Genomic DNA, 26214 nt, shown 5'->3' on the forward strand with positions numbered 1-26214 from the left:
TTCCAGCTTGGTCTCTGGAGGTCTTGATTTGTGACTCCACAGCCACACTCTCCTCTACCCTGTTCCATGGACCTCCTAGCGGGACAAGAGAGAGCCCACGCATACAGTAATCCGTGGTTATGTAAAAAACATGTCTCTCCCACGACTCTGCAAATCCCACTAAGAACACAGAGTGTGGGGCTGAGACTGGCGCTCAGTGGTCGAGTGCTTGCCTAGCGTGTGTGAGGCACTGGGTTCTATTTTCTGTCACAGGGAAAGCACTTCTGCATTTGTGGTTTAGAAAATAATTTCTTAAGTAGCAAGTACCTGAGCCAGGCACTGTTAGAAAGAGGTGTCAAAGAATATAGGAGGAGAAAGGGAAGGGAAGGGAAAGGAAGATTAAGGAAGGAAGGAAGAGAGAAAGAGAAAGAAAGAAGGAAGGAAGGAAATAAAGAAAATAGGTGGGTAGGTAAGGAGAAAAAGGCAAAAGATTTTCCTGCTTTTACAAAGGTCGTTTTCCATTGAATACCTACAGACATTAAATATAATGCATATGTAAATTATACAGACTGTTAAGGAGATAAGTACAAGAAAGAGAATGGGGAAAGATATGGCTAACAACTTAAAATAGGGAAGTCAAGGCAAGCCTCCTTGATAAGCTGTTATCAGTCTGTTTTCTGTTGCTAATAATAAAATACCACAGACCGGATAAATTTTAAAGAACTGAGTTCTGTTTGGGGTTCACAGTCCTAGTCAGAGGTCAGAAGGCTGCAGCTGGTGATAGCCTTCTTTCTGGCAGAGTCCCAAGGTGGCACCAGGCACCACATGGCAAGATAGGGTGTGTGCCTGCATATGTTGTCTTTCTGGTCTCTCTCCCTCTTTTTATGAAGCTATCAGAATCTAATAATCTTGGAGTCTCCACCCTGGTGAATTTATCTAATGCTAATCACACTTTAAAAGCTCCACCTTTAAGCACCATAGTTGGATTAAGTTTCCATCTTCGTAACACTTCGCAATGGAGATTAAATTTTAACATATGAAGTTTTGGAAGATACTCAAATTATATCCAAAACGTAGCATGAGGTGACACTGAAGCAGAGACTCAAAGATGGGATGGTAGTTAGCCAGGTACATATCTAGGCAGAAAGGTTTTAAAGGAAGAATGTGCCTAGGATACATTTCAGGATCAGCAGGGAGGTCAGATGTTAGAGTGAGTGAGAGGGAGAGCAGTAGATTTGTTTGGAAGTTAAGAGTGTAGGAGGACAGATCACTGAAAAGCACATGGACTTTTGTAGTTTTTAACTTAGTGTGAAAAGAAGGCACAGTAGAGGGTTTTGAGCAGAGTTACATGATCTGAGTTGTTTCAAGAAGATTTTCCAGCTGCTGAGAGTGGGGTCAAGGGTAGAAGCAGGGGGTTCAGATCCAAGGCTCTGATAATAAACCTGGTAGAAAGAAATGATCTCTCATTTCTAGGTGATCGCAGCAAAGATAGTGAGAAGTGAACAAACACTGAAGGTGTTTTGAAGGCAGAAACAAATGAATTTACTGACAGGTTAGAAGTGAGACAAAAGAAAAAACAAAGACTCAAGAATAACATCAAAGTTGTTGCCCTCAGAATGGAAAAGATAACATTATTTTCATCCCAGATGGGAGATGTTGATGTAAGAGCAGTTTTAGAGGAGTAGAAGGGGAGATGATTATTTCCATTTGAGACAGGTTAAGTCTGAATTGTCTATTAGACCTTCAAGTGAAGATGTCAAGTAGACAGTTGGATGTACTAGTCAAAAGAGAGAGATCTGAGCAGAGTGTAAAATCAGGGAGTTGTTTTAGAATCAGTGCACACCAAGGGAGTATGGTAGAGAGAGGAGAGGAAAAACAGCTGACCCTTGGGTTCTACAACTTCAACTGATACCACAATGTAGTTGTGGAGGACAGTAAGAACAAAAGCCCTATCAGGTAAGGGAAGAGACAGAAAATAAGTGTCCAGAGATCAACACACTGCCTCAACATGATCGATTGCAGATGGCACCAGGACTATTTCATGATGCTTTTCATCCCTGTTTCTGTCACAAAAGTTCTTGACCTAGAGGTTGTCCAGGAGGTGATTAGGAAGTGTACTCATCGGAGCTGTTTTCTGTGCTAGAGGAGAGAATGAAGACATGGAGAGTGAGGCACCAGCATCTCACCTAACCCTGATGCACCAGTCCTTCCTTCCCCAGACCCTCAGTACTTCATTTTCTCCCACACAAGATTTCATAGCTGCTCCTGCCCTCTGCTGGTGGAAAGACACTTTTGTGAATCTCCATCTCATCAAAAAACGCTCACTGAGGAATTACCTTCACCATCTCCTCCTTCTTGGCCATCCAGCTCCAATCATTACTATTGTTGGGAAACAGTGAAATAACTCAAATTGAGAAATGCATTTAAGGCCCATTTAAGCTTGACTGCTATCTCAAATTTTCTAGACATCAGGCATCCTGCTCCACAGCTCCCTTCCATCTGAACTACTAGTTAATATTTCCCTTTTATCAACTCACTTTTTCACACAGTTTTGTTGAAAGCAGAAGAAAATACAGCATACAGTATTTATTTGTGCACATTAAAATAAATTCATGAGCTGGGCACAGTGGCACACACCTGTAATCCCAGAGGCTCAGGAGGCTGAAGCAGGAGAAAGTTCAAAGCCAGCATCAAAACTTAGGAAGAACCTAAGCGATTAGCAAGACCCTGTCTCAAAATAAAATATAAAAAGGGCTGGGGATGCAGTTCAATGCTTAAGAGCCCCTCATTTCTTTTTGTTGTTGTTGTTCAAATTAGTGATACATGACAACAGAATGCATTTTGACTCATTGTACACAAATGGAGCATAACTTTTTATTTCTCTGGTTGTACACAATGCAGAGTCATACCACTCATGCAATCATAAATATACATAAGGTAATAATTACCATCACATTGCACCATCCTTCCCACCCCCATACCCCCTCCCCTCCCCTTCCTCCCCTCTGCCCAATCCAAAGTTCCTTCATTCTTCCCTTGCCCCACTTCAACCCCATTATGGATCAGCATCCACATATCAGAGAAAACAGGTGGACTTTGGTTTTTCAGGATTGACTTATTTCACTTAGCATGATATTCTCCAACTTTATCCATGTACCTGTAAATGCCATAATTTCATTCTTCTTTAAGCCTGAGTAATAGTCCACTGTGTATATATACCACATTTTCTTTATCCATTTATCTGTTCAAGGGCATCTAGGTTGGCTCCACAGTTTAGCTATTGTGAATTGAGCTACTATAAACACTGATGTGGCTGTGTCACTGTAGTATGCTGATTTTAAGTACCTTGAGTATAGACTGAGGAGTTGGATAGCTGGGTCAAATAGTGGTTCCATTCCAAGTTTTCTAAGGAATCTCCATACTGCTTTCCAGAGTGGTTTCACCAATTTGCAGTCCCACCAGCAATGTATAAGTGTGCCTTTTTCCCCACATTCTCACTAACACTTGTTGTTGTTTGTATTCTTGATAACTGCCATTCTGAGTGAGGGGAGATAAAATCTTAGAGTAGTTTTGGTTTGCATTTCTCTAATTGCTAGAGATGTTGAACAATTTTTCACATAATTGTTGATGAATTGTATATTTACTTCTGTGAAGTGTGTGTTCTGTTCCTTAGCCCATTTATTGATTGGGTTGGTTTTGTTGTTGTTTTTGTTTGTTTCTTGCTAAGTTTTTTAAATCTTTATATATCTTGCAGATTAGTGCTCTACCTGAGGTGCATGTGGTAAAGTTTTTCTCCCATTCTGTAGAAGAAACCCCATTTTAATCCCTGGTACAAAAAAAAAATCCATGGCAATGAACACTTTAAATGTGTACCTGTGAATACTAAGCATCAGTCATCTCACCTCCCACCAATTCTACACATTTTCTTCTTCTTCAGCTTATCTCAGACTTCAACATGAAAAGTTCTACCTGGAGCTGGGTACAGTGGTACACACCTATAATCCTGGAAATGTGGGAGACTGAGGCAGGGAAATGGTAAGTTTGAGGCCAGCCTCAGAAATTTAGTGAAACCCTGTCTCAAAATAAAAAGGTCGGTGAGGGGGGGATGGAGCTATGGCTCAGTGGTGGAGCACTTGCCAACACATGTGAGGCACTGGGTTTGATCCTCAACACCACATTAAAATAAGAAAGGGGATATCTATCGTGTCCACCTACAACTAAAAAAATATATTTAAAGAAAAGCACGGAAGCTGGGGATATAGCTTAGTGGTTGAGCACCCTTCAATCCCCACTACCAAGAAAAGAAAGGTTCTACCTTTAAAAAAATGCTTTTACAGGGCTGGGGATGTGGCTCAAGTGGTAGCGCACTTGCCTGGCATGCGTGCGGCCCGGGTTCGATCCTCATGCACCACATACAAACAAAGATGTTGTGTCCGCCGATACTTGAAAAATAAATATTAAAAAATTTTTTAAAAAATGCTTTTACAAAAGAATAAAGGACCTAAAGATAGTAAAAAGAAAATGAAAACTAAGGTCAAAGATTTAGTTATATTTATCCAATTCTGTTTTAAAAAGGGGTTAGAAAATAGGCAGGCTATTTTCTCATCATGGTAGAAATGTTCCTAATTGCTTGCTGAGACAGTTCCTCATGTTTGTCATGGAGTTATCAAAAGAAGTAATTCTTATAAACATTTGTTTCTCTTTGCTCTGATTCCATGAGTAAAATGGAATGCTAAAAGTTGATTCTTTCAGTCTCAGATTTAGCAAGGGTTCCCAAGAAATAATGGCCAATTACTGACCCATCTCAAGTCAACTTCAGGAGGACCTTGTGAAAAGGAAAGAGATAAACCCCTCAGCCTGCTCTCCCCCAGTCTATGAGAGAGCTTGCAAAGACCTAGAAGTATAGTTTCTTCAATTTACATGGTAGTTACATTTCCAGCAAATTCTTTGTATTTTAAAACCAAACAAAATTAAAAGGAATTTCTAGGCGCAGTGGCGTACATCTGGAATCCCAGCATCTGAGGCAGGAGGTTCTCCAGTTCAAAGCCAGCCTTGGCAAAAGCAAGGCGCTAAGCAACTCAGTGAGACCCTGTCTCTAAATAAAATACAAAATAGGGCTGGGGATGTGACTCAGTGGTCAAGAGCCCCTGAGTTCAATCCCCAGTACCCCACCCCAAAAAATAAAAGGAGTTATGATGGAGGCACAGAAGTTTATAAGCTGTTTTCCTTCCCACCCCAATATCCAAGAAGACAGTTATAAGCTGTTTGTGTGAGGCAGTAACCCTTCCCCTTTTAGGAATTTGCTGCACGTTTCTCTATGCCCTGCATACCTGAGGCCTACTCATTAAATGCCAGTACTGATCATTATAGCTGCCAAAAATATCACTAAAAGAAAATGGTCCAGAAGTATGAGAAAAATGTGTGTGAAATTACATTTCCCATGTGATCAAATAGGAAGGAGTAGCTCCAATTGCATATTAACCACACCCACACATCCTGGCGTTCCCTGAGATGTCCTGGACTCAGGAATTCTTTCCCTCATCTTTTCAGACACCCAGTTACACAGCTTTGATGTGTAAAATTTCTCACACCCAACCTGCCTCCTTCCAAAATGTACTTCCACCTGACCACACCAATTAGCCCATGACCTCCATGCAATTATTCACTATCAGAAGAAAGCAAAGGCTAACTCTTACATGCTCAATTTTACCAGGTCAAGAGGGATTTTGTCATTGTTGTTGCTGTTATTGTTACATAAACTAAGTCATTTGTCACAGGCTTGGGACATCTCGAATGGAAGAGCTTCTACCAGCCTTTGGATCCCCTCAGCCTTCTGTTAGTGAACTTGACCATGGCCGTGGAGTAGTGCCGTGGGTCCAGGTGCCACGACTGCTGTTCTCATGCAGGAACCAACCCTCACCTCTCCATCTTGGTTTTGCCACAAAGTAGCAAGTGTACTTGGTGTGCTGGCTGATTTCATTTTCCTCACCATTTTCCACAGGGAGATTTTGACCTTCTTGGTGCATTTAGCCATGACACCACAACCTAGGTGTAAGTTCAGAGAATCCAGAGGAGTGCCTAACCTGGTGATGATGGCTTATGTCCCTGAAACATTTTTGAAAGAATGGAAGAAAACTTACAACAACTCTTCCTTTGTCTACCACATCCACTCAAGTTGTCCGTAAGATGATAAAACATATGAAAACAATATTTTTTTTGTCAGGAAAAGCACCCATCTCCTGCCCCATAAGGACTGGCCTGCATCCCTGTATTCAGACTTCTCTATAATCCATAAAGTTGCTCTTTTACATCCACATCCTGATTTTACTCCAGTTCTATCCTGGAACACTAAACCTGTCTTGGCTTAGCTATGCCAGATCACATTGGACTCTTCCTGATGGCCATGGACCAGGTGTGTGGTCCAAGCTCCTCTGTTGCTATTCCCGGGCCTTGGCACCCCAATGTTGTCCTCTGTGCCATGAAACTGATTAGCTGCACATAGTGAGCTCTTCAGTCAATTGCTCTGCCCTGCCCTTCCTGGAGTGGCACAAAGGTCCTAACATCCGCTTCAGCCTCCACTCATGCTGCTCTTCATTGGCTGGTTCTTTGCCCTCAGAGCCACCCCCTAGTGTTAATGTAGTTTCTGTACTTACTGTTCTGAGTCCCTGAGCTGACCTTCATTGCACAGCCTCATGACCTCTATCCAACCCTCTAAGCAGGCTCTGAACTCTGGTTCATAATGTTCCTGGACTACCATTCTCACCTGTGGGACTAATGGAAACAAAAAGCATGTTCAGGAACACTGAGTGTCAGTTCACCAGTACCTTGCTGAGTACAACTGCTATTTCTGATTATGAGCACATTTTACTTTGTGGAATTCTTTATGCTAAATATTTTACATACACTACTTAATTAAATCTCCTTAACCTTATTAAGTATGTATGTATTATTATTAGCAATCTACAGATGAGAAGACAGGGGCTTAGAGAGGATGAGTAAATGAACAGTGTCATCAGGACTAAACCATCCACAATCTAAACTCCTATCACGGTTATACAGACTCCTATAATTACTGAGATGCAGAGATCAGAAATGATGAATCCATTTCCCATGAACCCTGAGGTCTTAATAAACACCTTCCTTATGCTGACTTTGTGAAAGGTTCATTTCACATAGAACCAATCTTCCAATTTGAGGGGTAAAACTCCTTTGTTCCCATCCTTTTCTGACACACCCCTCTATAATTCCATCAGAGCATCCTTTGCCAAACTATCTAGAGTTGTTATCAGTAAAGAGAGTATGAAAACTTCTGAACTTATCTATCTCACTCCTGAAACCTGGATATGCTGTCATTCAAAAGCCTTAGGAGAGAGATGTAGGAGGCCTCATAAAAACAGAAGGCAGGCCTGGAACCACCTTGCGGAGCCCAAGGAGGGGTCAGTATACCAAATCTCTTTTAAGCAGAGCTTAGTTTCCTCTATTCATTGGAATTAAGTTAGCCTGCACTATGTTGTACATGAATCCTACACTTGATATAACAATAGTGTGTGTGTCATCCCACAGATAGCCACTGTGTTAGGGGAAGCTGTGCACAGAAGGTATTGATGGAGGGTATTTCTATATCAGCTTAAGAACAGATATTGCGAGGGCAGATATTGCAAAGGCATTGAAGAAATGTCAAGTGCTGGAAATTGAGGTGGCTTTGAGCAACTCTATGGTCAATGTCCTCAACGCTTCTTTTTATCTCAATGCAGAAGACCTCCAGGGACTATTATCTGACAACGTCCCTTAATTACAAATAACGGCATAATGATATTAGCCAATAATTCAGTGCTGCTTTGACATGAAATAGGGTACTCAAGTCAATAAAATAATAGAACAAGCCTACATTGAGCAGTCTTTTGATACTAAAGACAAAATCACACTGAGAATCCAGTGTACCTCCCTTAACATATTTGTATTGATTCCTTTTTCAAATAAACAGGTCCTCAACTCAAGATCTTTTTTTGTAGACTAGGTCATTTGGATTTAATTTGGAGATAATGGAGGCAGTTAAGTATGTGCAGAGGAAAAACAAGAAACAACAAGAAAATCGGTTTGGGGTTATACTCTGAACATAATTGAAAGAATGGTCAAGGATTGGGCAGGCATGACCTGAGTCATTTCTTAGGACACCATAACAATCTGATGGTCATAAACAGAAATGTCTCCAGGAACAAGGCAGGTATCACTATGAGTGGACAGACAGGATGGCCACCAGGAGGCAGAAGTGAAGTCATTGAAGACCCTGGAGCTTTTATCTTTAAAGAGACAGGTGCTCCTTAAGAAGAAGTGGCTTGCCAGGTATGGTGGCTCATGCCTGTTATCCCAGAGACTCGGGAGGCTGAGGCAAGAGGATTACAAGTTCAAAGCCAGCCTCAGCAACTTAGTGAAGCCCTAATGCAACTTAGAAATAAAAAGTGCTAGGGATGTGGCTCAGTGCTTAAGTGCCCCTGGGTTCAATCCCTGGTGCTGGAAAAAAAGAAAAAAGAAGCAGCTTAAGAAGAGGAGGCTGCTACTCAGCTCTGGTTGATCTTACATGGAGTAAATGGTGATTCAAGGTGACCTCAGGTTTTGCTATTTTAAGGCAAATCGGAATTCAAATTTTCAATGTGAAAATCTTTGGAAAGATAACATAAATCTCACTTTACGTCACAAGATCCTGAGAAACTAATGTGACTCCATTTTTAAAAAATAAATAAATAACAGCAGCTTCTACCTCAAGGCCTGTCCTAAGGAAGGGGGCGTGACCCTTGTCCTTGGAAAAACCCACAGAGCACTCCTAAGTACATACCCACCCTGCTGAGTTGTTTGTCTGTAAATAACAGGAGAGGTCTGCAGTGCCAGGTGTCCCTGACTCAGTTAGGCTAGGTGAGGACCCATGGCAACCCCCCTAGCAACCTCCAATCAGCATGAGACAGGGAAAATACCTGGGATGCCAGATGACCCCCAAGTAGTTTATGGTGGTTGATAACATGTTGGGAAACCATGTGGTTTAGCACGTACACCCCTCGTGGCCTAAACCACTCAGTTCAAACGAACCCCCTTCTTGTACTAGCCAATCACCCCTACCCAACTTGTTCCCGCCATTGAATGTGCTAATCAATGTTAAGAGTTGTTGTTTGATTTTCCCACAGTATGGAATGATTTGCTATGTGATGTTGTGATGCATAGAGTATCTCCCCAAAACCTATAAAATCTCACTGAACAAAGGATGGGGACTCACTCCCTGGGACCACTGCGTCAGAACGGTTGTGAGTCCAGGCTAGAGCTTGCAATAAAGACTCTTATATGATTGCATCGGATTCGGCTCCTGGAGGTCTACTGGCGTCCCACGAATCTGGCATAACAATCCTTTGGTGTGCCGAAGCCAGATTAAAAAGAAGAAAGGGGAAAGGGAAGATAGGCTTGGCCTGCAGAGTTTTAGGAGCTTTTATTGATGTCTGACGCCCACAGAGCCTGGATAGAGGAATCCCCACTGAGTTCAAAATGTAAACGTGGAACCAGACTTTTACAAGGAAAATATATATCACCTCCCATAACACATTTTTTTCCTCCTCTTCTGGCTTTTAGCCCTTAACACAGAGCTTGGCCTATATAATACAACTGGAAAAGAATTCCACTAACTCAGGAATGAAAAACAATTTCCACATCACTAATATATATCTTTTCCCATTATATACCACTCTTTCCTCTCATTTTTTCTCTTCATTTCCTAGACGGCCTTCTGAGCTAGACGAATGTGCTACCATTTCCAGTGATTCTCAAAAACACTGACAGATCCTACCAGAAAGTTCTCTCTTGAGTCAGTCCCTGTTTCAGGGCAGTACATTAGAAATGGCATTTCTAGATAGCTTAGAGAAGCTGATGATGAATCCAAGTTTCTTTTTGGGATTCCTTTCCTGAGTCTAGACTAGAAACTGCTGAAATAATTGTTAGACAATGGAAGGTCCTGTCCCAGACCACTGTAATGGAATAATTTTAAGATTTTTCTCAGAGTCATAAAGTGAGAGTAGGATGACTTCTAAATCTTCTCACTGCCAAAGCCTTTCTGGTCTCCATGTCAGAGTCTCAATCCTCAGGAGAGAGATGGGAGACTCCCGGTGGGTGTCCAATCCTTGGCTCTTTTTTTTTTTTTAAAGACCTGTCCACACAATAGTGTCCACACTGCACCTCCAGTGAAGCTCCTATGTGAGTAGGACTCATATTCTAAGGATGTCATTCCAAGCCAAGGCCAGCACTGCTCTGTTCCCTGTCTTGTAGCTGTTTGGAAGCTCTGGCTGAACCTACCCCAGACAGAGTTTTTTAAAAGTCTGCAATTTCTCCAGAACCAGCTTGCTCTCTTCAACACAGATTTTTGGCAAAGGACACCGATCCCATTGGCAAATCTCTGTCCTGCAGCAGAATGCTTTGTGATTGGAGTGGTTTCAATAGCAGCAGCAGCAGAGCTGGCTTTGTGTATGAGTTTATCAGTCAAATCACAAAACAAGTAAGCCTGTGGCACTAAAGAACCACATTCAACCCGTGGGTTTCTTCCTGGTTGAGCCTCAGAATTTCTTCCTGATTGAGCCTCAGATACATTGTGATGCAAATCACACTTGTATTTCTCCTCACCCTTAGACTGAGAGCCTGAGGCCTCATCTGGGATCTCCCTCTTTCCCACCCAAGAAAAAAAAATGAATCCCAGGGAGTAAGGAGAAAATAAATGTCCAGTTGATTCTGTCTGATTAGCTTCTTGGTTTGCCTGTGTGTGTGTGTGCACGCATGCTGAGGATTGATCCCAGAGCCTTGTGCAACTAACCACTGAGCTACAGACTCCCAGACCAGTTTGCCTTTTAAAATTGGTTATTACGAAATTATAAATTTTGCATTAGAAGGCAAACTGGTCTGGGGGCATATTGCTGTGAAGAAAATAAAAAGAAATGAAAGAAGGGGGGAGGAAAAGAAAAGCTAAAATAGAAAAAAAGAAAGATGAGAGCAATAAGAATCATAAGACCAGAGAGCTTCCAATCACTCCTGCAAGGTAGGCGGGCCTGCGACCCACCGGCAGAAGAGGAGCAGCGGCCTGCTGAGAGGCAGAGCCGCCCCCTCCCCCTGCGCCGGCAAGGTAGAGGGAACTGTGACCACCGACAGAAAAGGCCCAGTGGCCCGCGGCGGGACAGAGCTTCCAATCACTCGGCGGGACAGAGCTTCCAATCACTCCTGCAAGATAGGCGGGCCTGCAACCCACCAGAAGAAGAGGAGCACCGGCCTGCTGAGAGGCAGAGCCGCCCCCCACCCCCCGCGCCTGCCAGGTAGGCGGAACTGTGACCACTGACAGAAAAGGCCCAGTGGTCCGCGGCGGGACAGAGCTTCCAATCACTCCTGCAAGGTAGGCGGGCCTGCGACCCACTGGCAGAAGAGGAGCAGCGGCCTGCTGAGAGGCAGTGTCGCCCCCTCCCCCTGCGCCGGCAAGGTAGACGGAACTGTGACCACCCACAGAACAGGCCCAGCGGCCTGCTGAGGAGCAGAGCCGCCCCCCACCCCCCGCGCCTGCCAGGTAGGCGGAACTGTGACCACCGACAGAAAAGGCCCAGTGGCCCGCGGAGGGGCAGAGCTTCCAATCACTCCTGCAAGGTAGGCGGGCCTGCGACCCACCGGCAGAAGAGGAGCAGCGGCCTGCTGAGAGGCAGAGCCGCCCCCTCCCCCCACGCCTGCAAGGTAGACGGAACTGTGACCACCATCAGAACAGGCCAGTCCTGCAACCGACAGACAGAACAGGCCCAGTGGCCTGAGGAAGGGTAGAGCCGCCCCGCCCCCCGCACCTGCAAGGTAGGCGGACCTGCGACCCACTGGCAGAACAGCCCCAGAGGCCTGCAGAGGGGCAGTGCCGCTGCCTGCACCTGCAAAGTAGGCAGAACTGCGACCACCGACAGAACAAGCCTAGCGGCCCGCAGAGGGACAGAGCCGCCGCCCGCGCCTGCAAGGTAGGCGGACCTGCTACCGACCGGCAGAGCAGGCCCAGTGGCCTGCCGGCGTGGTAGGCACATTGCCCCAATTGGAGGAGGGGCAGAGCCGCCGCCCGCGCCTGTGAGGGAGACTTTGCAACTATACAAGACCAATATAAATATATAGGGGGAAAATTCAATAGCACAACAGTTTCACCAAGTAGAAAGGAACGCGAACAGTATGAAGAGACAAGGAAAGAAAGGACCACAAGCAATGCAGGTCAACTCAACGTTAGAAGAGGTAATAGCTGCAGCAGATGGAATGTCAGATAAAGAATTCAGGATATACATGCTTCAGATGATCTGGAGTCTCAAGGAAGACATCAGACAGCAAAATCAGACAATGAAAGATCACTTCAACAATGAATTACATAAACAAATCCAAGAAGCAAAAGATCAACTATACAGGGAGATAGAGGTTATAAAAAACAAACAAACAGAAATCCTAGAAATGCAGGAAGCAATAAACCAACTTAAAAACTCAATGGAGAATACTACCAGCAGAGTAGAACACTTAGAAGATAGAACATCAGACAATGAAGATAAAGTATTTCAACTTGAAAAGAACATAGACAGCTCAGCAAGACTGTTAAGAAACCATGAGCAGAACATCCAAGAAATATGGGATAACATCAAGAGACCAATTTAAGAGTCATTGGGATACAGGAAGGGACAGAGTTTCAAACCAAAGGAATGAGCAATCTATTCAAAGAATCATAAGACCAAAAAGAAAAAAGGGAAACTTCAGGATCATCTGTCCTCCCAGGAACCCAAATGGAGAGGAGTGTGCACTGAGTCTCACTGGCATGAATCAGACAGGGACAGTGCCACCAACATTCAGCACTTACCACAGCTTGAGCAGACAGCAAGGTGCTAGGAATACAGAGGTGAAGTCAAGGTGGCTCCTACTGTGGCAAGGACACTAAAAATAGCCCAGAAAACCACAGAGGGCACATTTAAAGGGGTAATTTATGCACTCCCAGTTGAGGTACAACTTGAGTCCCTTCTTACTTTCTCCCATCCTGGAGCACAAACGTAGTGTGAATCCCACACGCCTGCACACCTGGACCCTATACCCATAGGCCTTCAAACAGTGAGCCCTGATGGAAGTACATCAGATCTGGTGATTTCCTTGGACAAATGGCCTATAAGGAATCACTACACAAAGCACATGTGTGCCATAATTTGGATAGTGGATCTGATGCCATCACATGATTTCAGCTACGTGAATAGAATTCCGAGGACAAGAAGCTATGGGATTTAGTCCAGATCTTTGACTTGCTGACTACAGAATCTTGGCAGATTCCTCCACATTCCTTTCTTCATCTATAAGATATAGGGTTTGGACAAAATGATCTCTGGGCAGTGGGATGTACATGAAATAAAATAAGTTTATATTCATGGGGCCTTAATAAGTCTCTACATGTAAAACATTCTAATCTTCAAAACTATCTTTGCATTTGGGCATAATAAAAGATTGACACAAAAGAATAAGGGGTGAATTGAGACGTAAGAACTTTGGATGCCATCTGTGTTAATGGACTTGATAATAGCCTAGAGAGGTCAGTTCATCACTGAGCATGAATGTAATAGTTTCATGCCTCAGGTATCTCTAGGACAGGAAATATTTTGTTCTCTCTCTCTCTCTCTCTCTCTCTCTCCTTTGTTTTGTTCCTTTGTTTGTTTTCTGTTTTGTTTGGGTTTGTTTTTTTGTTGTTGGTGGTTGGTTAGGTTTTGGGTTTTGGTGCTGGGGATTGAACTAAGCCTTGTACTAGCACTGCAAGTGCCTTACCACTGAACTATATCCTTAGCCCTTGTCTTTAGCACTGAAGAGGATGTCTTGAGTGAGTGGCAATACATATCTTGAACCCTCTCAACATCTTTTATTGGACTGAATGCTTGTGTCCCTTAAAATTCTTATGCTGAAATCCTAAGCCCTAATGTAATGGTATTAGGAACTGGGGCCTTTAGGAGGCCATTAATCATGAGTATAAAGCTCTTGTGAATGGCATTATTGCCCTTATAAAGGAGCCCTTTATTGCTCTCATCTTCAGATGCAGTCAGAAGTTGGTCCTTTGCAACTCTCAAGAGGCCTCACCAGAGCCTGGCCATGCCAGCAACCCAATCTTGGGCCTCAGCCTCCACAACTAGGAGAAATGAATTTCTGTTGTTTATTAGCCAGCCAGGTATTGTTATTTTTGTGGTTTTGTTTTGTTTTGTTTTTTGGTACCAGGGATTGAACCCAGAGGCACATAACCACTAAGTCACATCCCCAGCCCTTTGTTAATTTTTATTTTGAGACAGGGTCTCCCTAAGTTACCTAGGACCTCACTAAGTTGCTTAGGCTAACTTTGAACTTTAATCCTCCTGCCTCAGCCTTCTGAGCCACTAAGATTATATTTGTGCGCCATTGTGCCTGACTTAAATATTTATTTTTGTATTAGTTATTTTAATTTTTTCTTTAAGCATCAAAGCTATGCTAACTTAACCATCATGCCAATGATCACAGAGATGACACAAAAGCTCCCATGTGCTCAAGATCCAGAATGACTAGCTACCATGATTTTGATTCTCTGTCTCTGTTATTGACTGCACTCAGGAGTCCCTGGTATCTTGTCTGAGTGTGTTATGCTTGAGTTCGGGACCCCCAAAAGACCACCAGAGACCAAGATCGATGTAAGCAGCAAAGAGGTGTTTATTGCGAGCTAGCTCAGTCCTCCGCACACAGCAACTAGTGATGCTGAGAGGTCCTGAACCCAGGGTTTGCAGCAGTTTTATACACTCTTTGGGGAAGGCAGGGACTTTACATACATCATAGCATCTCTTAGCAAATCATCACACACCGCGGGAAAATCATAAAACAACTCTAAAACATGATTAGCAAATTCACTGGTGGGAACAAGTTGGGTAGGGGTGATTGGTTAGTACAAGAGGGGGATTCGTTTGAACTGATTGGTTTAAGCCACGAGGGGTGTACGTGCTGAACCACATGGTTTCCCAACATGTTATCAACCACCATAAACTACTGGGAGGATCATCTGGCATTCCAGGTATTTTCCCTGTCTTATGCTGATTGGTAGTTGCTAGGGGGTTGCTATGAGTTCTCACCTAGCCTGACTGAGTCAGGGACACCTGGTGCCACAGATCTCTCCTGTTATTTGCAGGGTGGATATGTGCCTAGGAGTGCTCTATGGGTTTTTCCAAGGACAAGGGCCACGCCCCTTCCTTGGACAGGCTTTGCTCTGAGGTAGAGGCTAGTTTCTCAAAAATGGAGTTACATCAGTTTCTCAAGTGTCTGTGCTGACAAGTCACAGAGTTCCCATCCCACCCTAATTGGTTGTTTTACAGATCCACACACCTCTTCTAACAGCAAGCTTTACCTCAAAAAAAGAGCCTGGAACAGGAGAAGGCCAAGAGTAAGTAGAAAATGTTTTTCAAAGGTTAACTATACTTTGTTTTGAAGAAAAGTGATCTTTCTAAATGTTAGAGTCAGACTTCTAAAAGTTGACACTTAACTTTAAGGAAAAACAGTAGCTGCTCTTGTTAGAAAAAGATTACATACTAGTTTTAAGGTCCTTGCTTAACATCTGGATGGCCATCTTAAGTGACAGCCGCCATTTTAAGAAAAATTTCACTTTCTGGGGCATTTCTCTCTGAGAAAGGCTCACCACTCCCTCATACCAACCCCACCCTTAAGTGCCTGCATTAGGACCCACTTGGCTCTAATCCCTGAGCCTGCTGCATAAAAGTTCGAGCCCCAAGCCTGTTTTTCCTCTGTCTATGGAGAGATGTGCCTTTGTCAGCTCTGACAAATAAACTCTAGTGTGTATCTCTGCCTTGTCTCTGTCTTTCACTTCTCTCTAGCCTGTTTCCCAGTTCCTCACTTTCCTTTCACTAGTTCATTTACTGTGTTCTAAAATATGTGTTTCACAGGCAGGGATAATGACAGGGGTCCTGGGACATAGAAAGGATAAGAACCATCAGAGTGGAGACTCCTTTCCATCTCGAACATTCTATAATCCACGTTTTATTGTGGAAACAACATTATTACCTAGAACATAAGCTTGGTGATACTGTGAGGTCAACCTGGATAACTATACCTAGTTTAGAGAGGAAGAAACAAAAGTAAGGATAGATTTTACCCTAAACATACAATGTCAGCTCTCTCAAAGAGGCAGCCCAGAATAAATGGGCACCCTCCAGCTTCTGAAGGAGATGCTCCTGATTCTACCACTATTATCTGCCATCTGGGATTCTGTTTACTCATCTTTAAAATAAGGATAATCGGGCCGCATGGATTCATCTTTGGGTCTGGGTTGCTGCGGCTGCGGGATGACCAAAATAAAGGCAGACCCGGACAGACCCCAGACTCCGGCGGAGGCGTGCTTCCGAGAGCGCACTTACCATGAATCTGAACCCTATCACGCAGCCTATGGCTTCTCGCAGACTCACGAGGAAACTCTATAAATGCATCAAGAAAGCGGGTGAAGCAGAAGCAGAAGCAGATTCGGCGCAGGGTTAAGGAGGTTCAAAAGTTTATCAACAAAAGCGAGAAAGGGATCATGATTTTAGCAAAAGATACGTTACCAGTTGAGGTGTACTGCCATCTCCCAGTTATGTGTGAAGACCAGAATATGCCCTATGTCTATATCCCCTCTAAGACGGACCTGGGTGCAGCTGCTGGCTCCAAGCGCCCCACCTGTGTGATAATGGTCAAGCCCCACGAGGAATACCAAGAAGCCTGTGATGAATGCTTGGAGGAAGTGCAGGCCCTGCCACCACCCTTGTGAAGGACTTGGACAGCAGACTAGGCACCTGTTCCAGAAGCTTCCAATTCCGTGAGGATTTTTCCCAGCTAGCTCCAACAGCTGTTTGTTGAAGATAGAGCCAGCATCTTTCTATCAGTTCCACTTCCTGTTGAGCTTCAATGAAGAGAGTTCCAAGAATATGGAGTGGGAGAAGTAAATGCTAAGACTAAATAAAAAATAAATAAATAAAATAAAATAAGGATAATGGTATTTACATTGTGGATTTTTGTGAAGGTTAAGTGAATCAATTTAAGTAAAGTGCTAATCCTCTAGAAGTCACTTGAAAATAGGACGGTGCAGTTTGCTGAAACTCTTTCCGTATGTGACTAGAAATAAAACCAGTTGTCCTTACTGGTATGTAAGTTTATCCAATACATATAAACAGGTACGCTTTTTACTCTCCAGTATTAAAAAGCCAGGACTTGGAGAGAATAAGGCTGAATTTTATGTACCACACTGTTATTAGACTCTTATTACAAGGAAAAACTGCCAAGGGATTCTTCTGTAGGTCATGTCATTATAGTCACTTCTCATTTCCCTTAGGGTATACATTCCCAGACTCTCAGAGCATGCCTAAAACTATGGATAGTATCAAACCTTATGATTTAATGCCTTTTGTCTTTTTCCCTCTCTCTGTCTCTCTCTCTCTCTCTCTCTCTCTCTCTCTCTCTTCCATTCTTTCTGTTTTTGTTTGTTTGGTTTTTGTAGAGGGGATTAAACCTGAGGGACTCCACCACTAAGCTACATGCCATATTCTTTTTATTTCTTATTTTGAGACAAGGTATCACCCTAAATTGCCAACGGTGGCCTCAAACTTGGAATGCTTCTGCCTCAGCCTCCCAAGTTGCTGGGAATATAGGGATGTAACACCACACCCAGCATCTACTGACTTTTCAATCTGAGCTGAGCACTTATCACACATTCTAGCTCTAACTTTTTCACTTCAAGGTGCAATGGCAAAACTAACAAGAATTTCTTTTTCCTTCTTAACAATTTACAGATAAATTTGTTCTTACCATAAGTCTTAGCAACATCAACATAAATTGTTTTCTTTCCTTATTAAGTCAATAACTTCCATCATTTTACTTAAAGGAGGTACTTTTTGACTTCTCTTTGATATATGCAAATGGCCAATGTCACTACAATTGCCTTTTGGTACCATTATTAAGTAAAATAAAATAAAGCTTACTTGAATTCAAGTACCACAATGACACAGTAGTCCATCTGATAATAAAGAAGACTACAAGGTGACTAACAGGAAAGTAGCATATATATAGTGTGGTTAACTGGACAAAGGGACAATCCATGTCCCAGTAGGACCAGGAAAGACCAACTGAGATGGTGCAAGATTTTATCATACTACTAAATATGCTGTGCAATTTAAACCCCATAAATTGCTAATTTCTGAAATTTTCCACTTAATATTTTCAGACCAAAGATTACCAATGAGTTACTGAAACAGAAAGTAAAACTATGGATAAGCAATGACTAACAAATTCTGAAAAATATTATCCTCTTAGGATTCCCTGGAACCAGTGACACGTGCATCTGGAAGATTTGATACTGCCAATCTGCAGCCCCCACCACCCCACACAAGAACGAAAGCTTCAATATATCAGGTCCTAGGAACACTGAAGATTACTTCTGTAATCCCAAAATATGTAGTGATTTCTCCCCAGCAACAAGTGAGCAACCAGTTCTGCAGTAAGCACCATGGCATTAGAATTGAAATTAGAATTGAATGAATTCTAATTCAACTGAATCCTAACACTATCTATCTGCAAATAGCATCAGATTCCACAGGTTGAGAGTGAAGTCCCCAACTATTCCTGACTGCCCCCATTCATTTCTGATGCAACTTACAAGCACCAAATTGTTTTACCTGTGCTTCTGCCTATAAATTTAACACCTGCTCAGGTTCACTGAATTTGTTCAAATGACTTACAGAATTCAGGGAAACATATTTACTCATTTATTATAAAGGATGCCGAAGAAGAGATGCAAGGGTAAGGCATGGGGCGGGGGAAGGAGTATGGAGTTTCCATACCCTCTCCACATACCACCCTCCAGGAACAGCCACATGTTCAACTATCCAGAAGCTCTCTGAACCCTGTCCTTTTCAGTGAGTTTTTATGGAGACTTCATTGCATAGGCATGATTGAAGCATGGAAAACTATATGGAAATGTGATTAGGCAAAAAGGGTATGATCTAATGCTAATAGACTGGTGGGGGAATCTAACAAGGACTCTCTGTTCCGTTTCTTCTTAGTTTTCCTATGTAGCATTCCTGCCTCCCAGGAATGTGGAGGGATCTCTTCTGAAATGGAAGCTCTTATCTACCATCAGACAAGGTAGGTCAGATAAATTTTTTATGGCCAGTTCTAAGACAAGAAGGTGAGTGAAGATTTGAGTTTCAGTGACCTACCTTGGAAAAGAGAAATTCTATTTTCTATGGCTTGCCTTGGAAAGTAATTTTTGAGCCAAGAACCATGCATAAAGAACAAAATATATATGTATATTCATAATATTTATATAACATCACCTACCCTTTTCAATGTAAACACTTCCATTAAGGATTTTATATTTATATGATTTTATATATGTGTGTGTATAATCAAACATTCAAACACAGACTTTCACACTACCCTTTTCTCAGCCTGTTAAAATAAAAGGTCCTTGATTTTCTGTAAATGGACAAAGGGACAATTTGTCCCTTTAAAGAACTAGTGAAATGCAGCCGGAAACTGTCAAAATGGTATAGCACAGCTTTGACCTCAGAGGTGCAGATGGGAGCCCTCATTTTTTCTTTACTGATAAAGAGATATTGTCTCACTTCTCCCTCTTCCTTCTTCATTTCCACTCCACTGTGGTGGTCAGGACTCATGGAACAAAGCAGGTGCCCCTTAGATCTATCTGTCTTCTCAAGAAGACTATGAACATACCAGGGCAATAAGTAGAATGAGTTTGGGGCGGGGATGTAAGGGTTAAGAATCCTGTTTTGAGGCCAGGTGAAATGTTGCATTTGACAATCCTAGCAACCTGGCAGCTTGAGGCAGGAGGACTACAAGTTTGGGGTCAGCTTCAGCAACTTAAAAAGGCTCTACCTCAAAATAAAAAATAAAAAAATAAAAAATAAATCAGGCTGAGGTTGTAGTTCAGGGGAAAGTGCCCCTAAGTTAAAATACCTTGTGTTCTGAAACGTATCTATAGATATGTATTTAAATCCTGTTGCTCCACTGTTGTTCTCAATCTCATTTTTTTGGGGGGTGGGGGGGATCTGGGATTGAACTCAGGGGCACTTAACACTGAATCACATCCCCAGCCCTTTTTGTATTTTATTTTGAGACAGGGTCTCACTGAGTTGCTTAGGGCCTTGCTAGGCTGGCTTTGAACTCGTGATCCTCCTGCCTCAGCCTCCCAAACTGCTGGGATTATAGGCATGCACCACCACATCCAACTTCAAAGTCTTTTTACTAACACATAAATTTGTATATACTTATGAAGTACAATGTATGTTTCGATAAGATAAAACTCTCAGCTTTTTTTTTTGTAGAACCACGAGGGAAAGAGTTGTCCAGAGTCTGACAGCTAATCATTGAGAAGCAGCTTAAAATGATGGTGAGCCCTTCAAAGTGCCCATAAAAATGAAGTCCTCCACCATACCTGCTTCATTCTGCAAACTAAGAAATCCACAGCCCCCTCTTCCTCTCACACTCACTCCTCTTTATCTGTAACTACTTCACTCAGTCCTTTGCCCATTTCCACCTTCCTGTTCTCCCCATAAACAAAAGAGAATCACCATTACTACTTCACCTCCAGTGAGAATCATCACATTCACAATCTTGATTTCATGCATGTACCCTCCTCCACTCAACCCTGGGTGAGAATCTCACAGAATTAGTCAGGGATTACGCAGTTGCAGTGGTGTTGAACCTCTCTCCTCCCAATATGTATTCTTTTTTTTTAATATTTATTTTTTGGTTTTAGGTGGACACAATATATTAATTTTTTATTTTTATGTGGTGCTGAGGATCGAACCCAGTGCTTCATGCATGCTAGGCGAGCGCTCTACCACTGAGCCACAACCCCAGGCCCCCCAATATGCATTCTTATAGTGTCCATCTGTATAGGGTCAGGACGGGTAGGTTGAGTAACATTTTCTTTCAGGAAGAAAAGTTGATACTTGCCATCCTGACACTTACATAGGACCTTGTGTAATATGTAGGGAGATGGCACAGCAGAAATCCAGAAGTTGTTGGGGGAATTAGACTCACATGTGGCCTGGCAGGGGAGAAGAAGCAAATGGAAGGTAGCCTGGCTCCTGTGCTACCTGTATCTGCTCCCCAGGCCTATTTTTCCCCCACAGGTCAAATGGGAAAGGGGTGATATTATTGCCTTTTATCCAGAAGAGCAGTCATAAAGGAGGAACATAAATAGAAAGCATAAATCCTTTGACCAAATGCAACCCAGCCTGAGCAATAAGAGAACTCCATCTGGCTTCTTCTCTCCCCCAGCCCTGCCTTCCCAAGCCTTCCTGGGGCTTTCTCACCTAAAGCCCAGAAATTAAAGGGCCTGGGTCTATTAGTCTATGTTCTGTGGCTGATAACACAATACCACAATCTGGGTAAGTTTTAAAGAAGTTTATTTTATCTGATAATTCTGGAGGTCAAAGATTTCTGGCCCACATCTGGTGATGGCCTTCTTGCTGGCAGAGTCCCAGGGTAGCACAGAGAATCCCATTGTAAGATACAGGAAGTGTGCATGCATTGTGGACTCTCTTGCTCTTTTTATGAAGCCACCAGAATTCAATCATAAGGACTCTGCCTGATGAACTTATCTAATCCTATTTACTTCCCAAAGGCCCCACCTCTAAACACCTTAAGTTTCTATTTTCTTAATACTTCACAATTAGGATTAAACTCCAACATGAGTTTGATGGGGACAGATCACATACAAACTATAGCACTGGGAAAAATAATAATCACAGTTTATAAGTGAGGAAGGGCACCACAAAGTTCAGCTAGAAGAAGAGGAAAAGAGCCTGAAGTTCACTTGGGTCAAGGGAAGAAGAAAAGGAGCTGAGATCTCAGAGAAGAATCTATGCTGATTATGTGGGCACTCCCTGAATCTCTTAATGCCCTCCCAGCTTCTGCAGAGAAAACACCTAAGGCTTGGGGGTGCAATTCAGTAACAGAGTGCTTGCCTAGCATGCACAAGGCCCTGGGTTCTATCCCTACCAAGAAAGAAAGAAAAATCCTAACCCCCAAGCCCATCCACTCCCTATATTCCCAGAGCCAGAGATTTGTCTCAAGGTCTTTGGGTGTGGTCCACACTCACGAATGACTCCCCCAAAATCTTACCACCCTTAGGCCCTGCAACCACTCACCCTCCTAGGCCAGGCCAATCTTTCTTTTCCTGTTAATCGATTCTTAGCCTGTCCACCCATCCCTGTCCGCTGTCCTTCCTCCAGGATTCAGAGCTTCTTCTGTGCTTAAGACCTCACCCTGATCTGACACAGGCCCATACACAGGAATCATTCTCAATCTGAAAAAATTGATTTTAAAAATTCATATGCACTTATCATGCATAGCCCATCATAGTACAAGCTAAATAAATCTTTTCTGAATGAAACAGAGATGTCCTAGTGAAGAAGGCTGCCCAGTCCCTAAACCAGACATCTCATTTATTTAGCCTTTTACAGCTAAATGAATGATGGCAAGCCTTCTATTGTGGAGCTCTCCAGAGTCTCCCAGATCCCTGCTTAGCATCTATCTGGCTTTTCACTACCAGAAAGTGTTTTTTCACATGCTATTCTTACCTGAATGTCTGAGACCAGTAGGACAATTGTGACCCTATTTCACTTGCTCCATTTTCAGAGAAGATGGGATATAAAAATGAAGTACATACAAGCTGGGGATATATATCTCAGTTGGTAGAGTTCTTGCCTCCCATGCACAAGGCCCTGGGTTCACTCCATCACCACACAAAAAAATGATAATAATAAAAAGAATATCTGAATAATTCCCAAACTATCAGTCGTGTCTGCTGACTTCTCCAGCTTTTCTAAAAGGTCCTCCCACCTCACCTAGGTGCCCTTGCTGGTGGAGATGCCATAGAAAAGCAAGGGGAATCATGCAGGCACCACCTGTTTTGTGCTGTTGTTGCTGCCCAAGAAGCCGTCTCTGCTTCTGCTTGAAGGGCTTAAAGAGCACTGAGATTCTATGTGGTGTTAAAGGGACCCAGGGAGCATAACTCAAGCTTGTCAGTCATTGCCATGGAGAATTTTGTGGCCAAGGTGACAGATATGCTCTCTGTATCCCCAGAGAGTGAGGGAATGAATATACGTCTCTATGAAGAAAATTAAAACTAAAGTCAAGGGAAAGCTACCCAATATATGAAAACTTTCTCTGAAGCCACTCTGGAGAGTAGTTAAGTAATTTCCTGAAATTCCTTCAAGGCTGTCCTCTAGACATGTTGAATCATGGAAAGCCACCTCCAGTCCTTGCTCTCGCTTTTCTTGGTGCATCTTTCCCCACTTAGTCTTGTAGGGAAATTATTTATTGTTTATCCTTCTAGATTCAGTTTGGTATCACCTCTTACAGGAATCCTTCCCTGTTCTTTCCTGCACACTCCCCATAACTGCAATTAGGCCTCCATCTTCCCTGATCATCTTATTCATAATTATCTGAGTAGGTACATTTCCCCTGGAAATTGATAGTTCCTAAAGGACACAAGGTACAACATCAGTCCTGGTTGTCTCTCCCTGAAATGTTGTCTATCATATGGAAGGGATGCTACAGATGTTTACAGAATAACAAAATTGGAATTGATGGATCAAAGCACATGAACATTCCTTTCATCCTTGGTATAATACAAACTTTCCTCCAAAATGCTTGTATTTACTTACAATGCCATCTGCTGTGCAGAGAATATGAATTTCTTTGCAACCTTGCTATTTTATTAGGAGAAATTGTACCTAATGTTTTAACATGTATTTCCTTGTTAGTGAAGTTGAATAGTTTCCCAAATGTTCATTTCACTAACTGCAATTCTTTACTGTGAATTTTTCTTTATATTGCACTAATCATTCTCTGACAATCTATCTAGGCTGCACTAAATTTCTTTCTCCCCTAAGCAAGGATCCACAGAAACAAACTTGTAGTTGGAAAAGGATTTGTTCCTAATCTATGTAAATCCATATCAGCATTCATGAAAGAACAGGTTACAACTTAAATTCACTACAGAACCTAGGCAGTTAAAACTCTCCACATTAAAGATTTCAGTGTGTGTGTGTGTGTATGCGCGCATGTTTGCTGGACATTGAATTGAGGCCAGAGCTTTGAACATGCTAGGCAAGCCCTCTACCACATCCTCAGCGCTTTTTATTTTATTTTGAAATGGTCTTTCTAAATTACCAGGCTGGCCATAAACTTGCAATCCTCCTGCCTCAACTCCCCAAGTAGCTGAGATTACAGGTGTGCTCCACCATGCCTGGCTCAGATTCCACTTTTGATAGGAGCTACGGTAATACATAGAGTCTGACAGTTTTCAGCAAATACCTAAAATTTCTGGAAAAGTGCACATCTATAAAAATGATCCTTTCCTCCTATTTCTTGAAATTTTCCAGGTCTGTTCTCTAAACTTTCTTCCCTTACGCCTCTAAGTGAAGAGCAAACGCATAAAAAAGAAATGAATGATATTGACAGAGGATAGCTTAAGTACTCGGTGGCCAGCTTTGTTATAGTTAGTTAAGTTGTTTTTGTCAAAGTCTTTTTCTCCAAAAAATGTATTCTTAAATCCTCTTCCATCCCTAAGCTTCCCTTGTATGGACCTCCCCTGTTTCCTCTAATGGACAGTTATTTAAAGAACAACATAATTTTACCACAGTGACAATGACTTTTCACAGTACATACAGGATATAATTAGGGAAAACTTATAGATACTATCTCATGCCACACCATTCAGCTTGGCACACATACATTCACCCAGTATTCAGGCTTTGAAGCTGGTTCAAATTCCATTTCAAAGTTCATGTGTACTGCCAGTCCCAGTTTGAGGTCAGAGCTATTTATCCCTTGATATCTTAAGAGGTATAGTTCTTTCAATCTAAACACTGGGCTCAATTTTCATGACTCAAATTGAAGTTACCCTTCTTAGCTTCATACAAAACCAGCTCAAGAGTTGATCTGCATTTTGTTCAAAGAATTGTGAGTGTGTGTGTGTGTGTGTGTGTGTGTTGCTGAGGATTAAACCCAGGCCTTCACACATGCTAAGAAAGCACTTTACTACTGAACTATATCCCCAACCCCTGTTCAGAGAACATTTCTAAAATAGTTTTTTTCATAACCAACCACTGCTAACTTCTGCACTGAACTTTAGGACTCCAAAGAGATTTTTTTCTTTTCTTTTGGTACCAGGGATTGAACCCAGGGGTGCTTAACCACTGAGCCATATCCCTAGCCATATTTTAATATTTTATTTAGTGACAGGGTGTTGTTGAGTTGCTTAGGGTGTTGCTGAGTTGCTTAGGGCCTCGCTAAGTTGCTGAGGCTGGTTTTGAACTTGTGATCCTCCTGCCTCAGCTTCCCAAGTGCTGGGATTACAGGCATGTACCACTGTGCCCAGAAATACTTTTGCTTTTTTTTTTCTTTTTTCTCACTTGTTTATTGGAACATTTGTACTCTAATAAATGACTGTTAAAATCTTTTTTGCATACTCCAAATATATATCTTTGTTGGATTTTTGCTTTGAGACTCCTGTTTTCTTAAAATTCACCAACCTCTGGCATCCAGAGAGCCAGCAGCACATCTCTTCCAGGCATACATCTCATGTACTCAAAATATTTCATCAGACAATTTATTATAAATCTACTATAATTAGAGACTGGGGATGTGGCTCAATGGTAGAGCACTTGCCTATCATGATTGAGTTCCTGGATTCAATCTCTAATTCTGCAAAATAAGAAAAGAAAGAAAGGAAATAGAAGAAACCTATAAGACTTCTTGCCTAAATGCTGAAGATACAGCCAGAACTACCCTATAACCAGATAAATGGGGCTCCTTCTCTGGCCCTCACATTTAAGAAGGCCCTACATACAACTAAGACAATCATATAAAATAATACCTTCACTTAAGAGTACAAAGGTGCACCAGGTGTGGTGGCCATGCCTGTAATCCCAGCTACTTGGGTGCCTGAGGCAGAAGGATTGCAAGTTCAAAGCCAGCCTCAGCAACTGAGCGAGGCCCTAAGTAACTTAGTGAGACCCTGTTTTAAAATAAAAAATAAAAAGGCCTGGGGATGAGGGCCCCTGTGTTCAATTCCTGGTTAAAAAAAACAAAACAAAAAACCCACACACACAAAGGTGTTTTGTCACTTGAGATTCAGTGTAACCCATAATCCTA

General features: G+C 42.5%; 1 pseudogene; it reads left to right on the plus strand.

The window, feature by feature from the left end:
- The first annotated feature begins 16337 nt into the window (after positions 1-16337).
- On the plus strand, positions 16338-16795 carry LOC114080748 (H/ACA ribonucleoprotein complex subunit 2 pseudogene; annotated as a pseudogene).
- The last annotated feature ends 9419 nt before the right edge of the window (positions 16796-26214 follow it).

The sequence above is a fragment of the Marmota flaviventris genome, chromosome 2 (genome assembly GCF_047511675.1).
Source record: "Marmota flaviventris isolate mMarFla1 chromosome 2, mMarFla1.hap1, whole genome shotgun sequence".
Classification (NCBI taxonomy): domain Eukaryota; kingdom Metazoa; phylum Chordata; class Mammalia; order Rodentia; family Sciuridae; genus Marmota; species Marmota flaviventris.